The following is a 6,195-nucleotide window of genomic DNA, read 5'->3' on the forward strand; positions in this document are numbered from 1 at the left end:
CTCTCACTCGGTCATTTAGTCAACCAATAAATCACTCACTCAATCACTCATTCACTCAATCACTCAATCACTCAAGTACTCATCAACTCACTCACTCGCCCATTCATTCACTCACTTACTCACTCATTCACTCACTCAATTACTCAATCACACTCTCTCTACAACCCAATAACTTATCAATCATTCACTTCTCTCATTTCTCTCTCTATTTCTCTCTCTATTTCTCTCTCTCTTTCTCTCTCTCACTCACTCTCTCACCACTCACTCACTCACTCACTCACTCCTAACACTATCAAGTACGCCTTATCTTCATTATTGATGCTCAGAAATCGAACATCATTATCATCATACACTCCTTACTTAGGTGAGATCGGAAGAACACCTTGCATAATATAGTCCTAGATGCACTTTGCCATTAAACAAAGAAGGTTAGTCATGGTTGGCAAGCCTTTGAGCATAGAACGGCTTCTTCAGCCACCGTCATCAACATTAGTACCACCACCACCACTACAACCACCATTCCACCGTCACCATTATTACCACTACCACCACCGCCGCCACCACCACTACTACCACCACCACTGCTACCATCACCACTGCCACCATCACCACTTCCACTATCACCACTGCCGCTATCACCACTGCCATCACCACTGTCACCACCACCACCACAGCCACCACCTCAACTGCCACTACCAAGACCACTGCCACGACCACGACCACCACAACCATCACCATCACTGCCACCACCGCCACAACTATCATCTCTATCACTATCACCACCACCACAACTACCACCAACACCACTACTTTTGGCGCTACCATAACCATCATAGCCACCACTACTATTACTACAACCACTACCACTAATAACGCAACCACAACCACCACCGCTAACGTAGCCATCATCATCAACATCATCATCATCATCATCAACATCATCATCGACATCATCATCAACAACAACAAAAACTCATTGCATCCACAACCATCACTATCATCACCACTATCACCATCACCAACCTTATCCCTCTAACCACAAAGACATACCGCATCGACAACCACAGCCTCCATCTCCATCACCATCGCCACCACCATCTCTATTAACAACCCATCCCTCTATATAACCCATTGCGTATTCTATGAAAATCTCTTATTCCGCTCACACCATCTTAATACATGACGTTCCTTCTTTATTAACTAACTAATCCCCAATCTTTCAAGTAAGCCATCTCTTGCTTGCTTCCTCCTCCTTCTTCATCCATCCACTTTTCTTATTCACCCTATGCCGCCATTTTCTTGTCTTTTTTTCTCTTTTCTCTGGTGGTGTCTGATTTATTTTATTCTATTTAGTCATTTTCTTCTTATATCTTCTCTCTTTGCTATTTTACTCTTCTTTGTTTTTGAGAAGAAAAAGAACACAAAGAAAAGACAAACAAACAAAAAAAAAACAGTAAAACTAAAAAGCAAACGAACCAACTATAGCTACTTTCCTTTTTACTCCCACATCCAGCCTTCAAAATTAAAAAAAAAAAGAATGAAAAACTCCACGAAAAAACAAGAAAAACGATATAAAGATAACACTGTTATCTTTATCTGTAGTCTTTGGTTATTTCCTGAATATATTCTCCAGCCTCCCCGCTTCCTAACTTTCTAAGATTCTCGTATAGTTTTCAAATTCCTGTTGTTTTAAAGAAATGACTGGAGCAGACGATTTTCATCGCCATCGTTGTTGCTGTCGTCGTCATCGTGGTCGTGGCCGTTGTTGTAGCGATGTTTGACGTTCGTATAGTAGTTATTATTGTTGTTTATTTGGTAGAAGATTACGTAGTCTTTTTTATATTTTATTTATCATTATATATGTAGCTGTTTTGATGATTTTTGGTTTTGTTTGTCTGTGTATGGTAATGTCTAACTATGTTTATGTATGTGTATGTGCATGCGTGTACGTGCATGTGCGTGCGCATGTGTGTGTACGTGTATATGTGCAGATTTACTCTGTGCATGTGTGTGTGTGTGTGTGTGTGTGTGTGTGTGTGTTTTTACTTTAATATATTTTTGAGAGACACACGGTTCTGTTATATGCTTATCAACACCTAAGTCTGAGTGTGAAAACATGGAGAACAACAATCATAAGGATGGATAGAGCTAGATGGAGATAGAAAGGTAGAAAGAGAGATGGGAGAGAAAGACTGAGAAACACAGAGAGGAAGAAGAGAGAGAGAGAGAGAGAAAAGGGGAGACGGGCAGAATGACAAGGTGGGTGAAAGATAGAGCGAGTAAGACAATAGGAAAGATAGAAAGGGACGGAGAGAGAATAAAGGGGAAGGAGAGGGAGGGGGGAAACACACACACATACAGCATACATACATGCAATTACGCACATAAATGCACACAAACTTTCCCTTTCACTCTCTCCCTCACACAACACACACTCGCAAACACACACACACACACACATACACACACACGCGCATACATAAACACACATACGCACTCATAGATATACACATACACACACACACACTCACATGTACACACATAATTTCACAGTTTCAATGAGCCATACATCCGGTTAAACTAATCAAACGCAATCAATAAATTATCAAAATGATCAAACTCTTCATGATTATCGAGCCCTTTATTCAGTTAATTTATCGCTGTTATTATATACAAATAAATGCTAAGGCAGCGAGCTAGCAGAATCGTTAGCATACCAGGCAAAATGCTTAGCGTCATTTCGACTGTCTTTACGTTCTGAGTTCAAATTCCGCCGAGATCGACTTTGCCGTTCATCCTTTCGGGATCGATAAATTAAGTACCATTCAAGTACTGGGTTCGATGTGAACGACTATCCCTCTCCCCCAAAATTCCAGGCCTTGTGCCTATTGTAGAAAGGATTATATATAAATAGATAGATAGATAGATAGATAGATAGATAGATGATAGATAGATAGATAGATAGATAGATAGATAGATAGATACCAGACACACACACATATATATATATATATATATATATATATATATATATATATATATAACATTCGTAAACTCTGTGTGTGTGTGGTGTGTAAATATATATATATATATATATATATGTATGTATGCATGTATGTATATATACATATATATATATATATGTATGTATGTATGTATACACACATACACATATATATATTCGACAAACTTCTGCACAGTTTTCGTCAAACTAACATCTACTAACAAGACGTTATTCAACTAACATCTGTAGTAGAAGACACTCGTCCAAGGTGATGAGGAGCAACGAGGCAGAAACCGGGACCATGAGATCGTCAAGCGAACTGCTAAACTGCGCGTGCGCACGCACATGCAACAAACACCATCACAACCATCACAACTGACAAACACGATGTGTTTATATATCATATAATTATGTATATATATATGTATATATACGTATATATGTATAAAGGATCATATTTCTTTCACCGCGAAAGCTATTCGGTTTCATTGATTAATACAACCTCTTTATATAAAGCATTTGATAACCCCAATCAACTGAACAGTTTAGAAAATTACTAAAGATAGTCAAAGCATGTTGATTTAATTGAATATAATCACGATCATCTTAGCAATAAATGGACCTTTTTTTCTCTCTCTCTAAAAATTAATATCTTAATTAATATCCGTATTTAATTAATCTTTGTTTGTTGCTAAGCATCAATAAAAACTGTTTTTGAATAGGCACAATACCAATGTATGTTATGGATGTGAACAAATCGTTTGAATTCAGCGCTGTATATTGATTACCAGCATAGTCACGGGGGCCTGGATTTATTATTTTTGGGGGGGGGGGTGGGGGGGATAATACTCATTAATATTGAACTAATTATTTCCAATCACGATGGGAACATATTCTTTGACGTTTGGTTTTCCCGAAGCTGAAGGAGATGAGTGAAGCTCTGATAAGGATCCAGGACACCTTCACTTTGGAGGACTTGACCTTCACGAAGTACCTAGAACGCTACCAGTTGGAGCGCCTTGATATCAAAGGATCCTATATTGAACTCGTGGCACAAGTTGGTGCAACTAAATACGGTAAAACATTCCCTTCTTCACGCTAATGCCCTACCATTTCTAGCAGTCCAATAACAATGATAGTAATTTTGCTGTGTCTTGGAAGGGTAATTATGCCAATGATAAACACACGCACTGGTTCTATTTTACTTATATTTATATCATCAATGAACTAAGAAAGCAGCTGTCAGAATCGTTAGTACGTTGGGCGAAATCTTTGGCGGTATTTCGTCCGTCTTTACATTCTGAGTTCAAATTCCGCCGAGGTCGGCTTTGCCCTCGTCCTTCCGTGATCGATAAAATAATTACTAGTTGAGCTCTGGGGGCGACTTAATCTTGAAATAAGTTGGATTCCTGTAAGAACACCCAACGGCAACCTAATCGACTTTTCCCTCCCCAAAAATTGCTTGCCTTATGCCAAAATTTGAAATCAGTATTATGAATCAACTAGTTAATTTTTTAACCAATTAACTAATAGCTTATTTAATGAATTGTCCGGCTAAACAGTCAATTAGCCTCATTCGCGAAAGTCGTTTCGTCACCTCCGCGACCTCATCAATGATAAGCTCCTTCTACACCAGATCTACTCGAAGTAAAGGCAATGCCACCGCTTTGATGCGTTCAAAGTGCTTTATAGTTGCGTTCTACGATCTTTCAACATCTGTCTTTCAAATATTGTAATTTTAGCAACCCTCGGTTACTTGGAGAGCACATTCTATTTTCTTCTTCTCACACACCCGACAGAAAACGGATATTGAAGCTACCCTCTTTCATTCCGATCAAAATCATTATTACCATTTTTGCTTTTTTTATCATTAGATCTGTCTTTTGTATCTCTAGACATTTCCAGTGACATAGCATAAAAATCTGGATGGCGATCACGACCCTTTTAAAGGCCTTTGGGAATAGTTGGTAGTATTGTAGAAGTTATCTTCAAGCTACAAGCAAGAACCGAATTCTTGAAATAGGATGGGCGCCAGTAAAAGCACTTAAAGTTGAGGTGAGGTTGTTAAACCTGGTTACAACCAAATTCTACAACAGATAATGTATCATAGACATCTTTTCTTTGCTTTTTACTATTAGAGAGGTATTTCGCTTTCCTTCACTCAATTATTTACTTGGTATTTCATCATCATCTGTGAAAGAGCATGGCTCAGTGATTAAAGCGTCGAGCTTACGACCGCCATGTTGTGAGTTCGATTGCCTGACCGGGCTGCGTGTTGTGTTCTTGAGCAAGACACTTTATTTCACGTTGCTCCAGTTAACACAGCTGTAAAAATTAGTTGCGACATGACTGGTGCCAAGCTGCATCGACCTTTGCCTTTCCCTTGGATAACATCAGTGGTGTGGAGAGGGGAGACTGGTATGCATGGGCGACTGCTGGTCTTCCATAAACAACCTTGCCCAGACTTGTGCCTCGGAGGGTAACTTTCCAGGTGCAATTCCATGGTTATTCATGACCGAAGGGGTCACACTTTCATTTCATCATCAGATGAATGTTGTTGATAAAACACAGGCATTCCTGTGTGGCAAGAAATTTGGTCCCCAACCACATGGTTCCGCGTTCAACCCACTGCATAACACCTTGGGCAAGGGCCTTCTACTATGGCTTCGGGCTGACCAAAGCCTTGTAAGTCGATTTGTAGACGGAAATTGCAAGAAGCCTGTGTATGTATGTGTGTGTGAATGTGTGTATGTGTGTGCGTATGCATTTCTGTGTATCTTTTGTATTTGTCCTTCACCACCGCTTGACAACCAATGTTGGTGTGTTTACGTCCTCGTAACTTAGAGGTTCGGCTTGGGAGTCCAGTAAATCAGTAACAAACTTTAAAAAATAAAATCACTATTAGGGTCAATTCATTCGACAAAAAATTTTGAATGCAGTGCTCCAGCATGGCCACAGTCTAATGACTGAAACTAATAAGGCGGCGAGCTGGCAGAAACGTTAGTACACCAGGCGAAATGCTTAACGGTATTTCGTTTGCCGCTCCGTTCTGAGTTCAAATTCCGCCGAGGTCGACTTTGCCTTTCATCCTTTCGGGGTCGATAAATTAAGTACCAGTTACGCACTGGGGTCGATATAATCAACCTAATCCATTTGTCTGTCCTTGTTTGTCCTCTCTGTGTTTAGCCCCT

The 6,195-nt window shown here is 39.7% G+C and overlaps 1 long non-coding RNA gene across 1 annotated transcript in view; it reads left to right on the forward strand.

The window, feature by feature from the left end:
- The window catches only part of LOC118768664, a 12,374-nt gene extending 6,898 nt beyond the window's left edge, over positions 1–5,476 (forward strand). The window contains exons 2-3 of the long non-coding RNA XR_005004443.1: positions 5,055–5,059; positions 5,233–5,476. This is a non-coding gene — a long non-coding RNA (uncharacterized LOC118768664). The remainder of the gene's footprint in view (positions 1–5,054; positions 5,060–5,232) is intronic.
- Positions 5,477–6,195: the final 719 nt, after the last annotated feature.

This window comes from Octopus sinensis, unplaced genomic scaffold (assembly GCF_006345805.1).
Source record: "Octopus sinensis unplaced genomic scaffold, ASM634580v1 Contig00576, whole genome shotgun sequence".
Taxonomy (NCBI): Eukaryota; Metazoa; Mollusca; class Cephalopoda; order Octopoda; family Octopodidae; genus Octopus; species Octopus sinensis.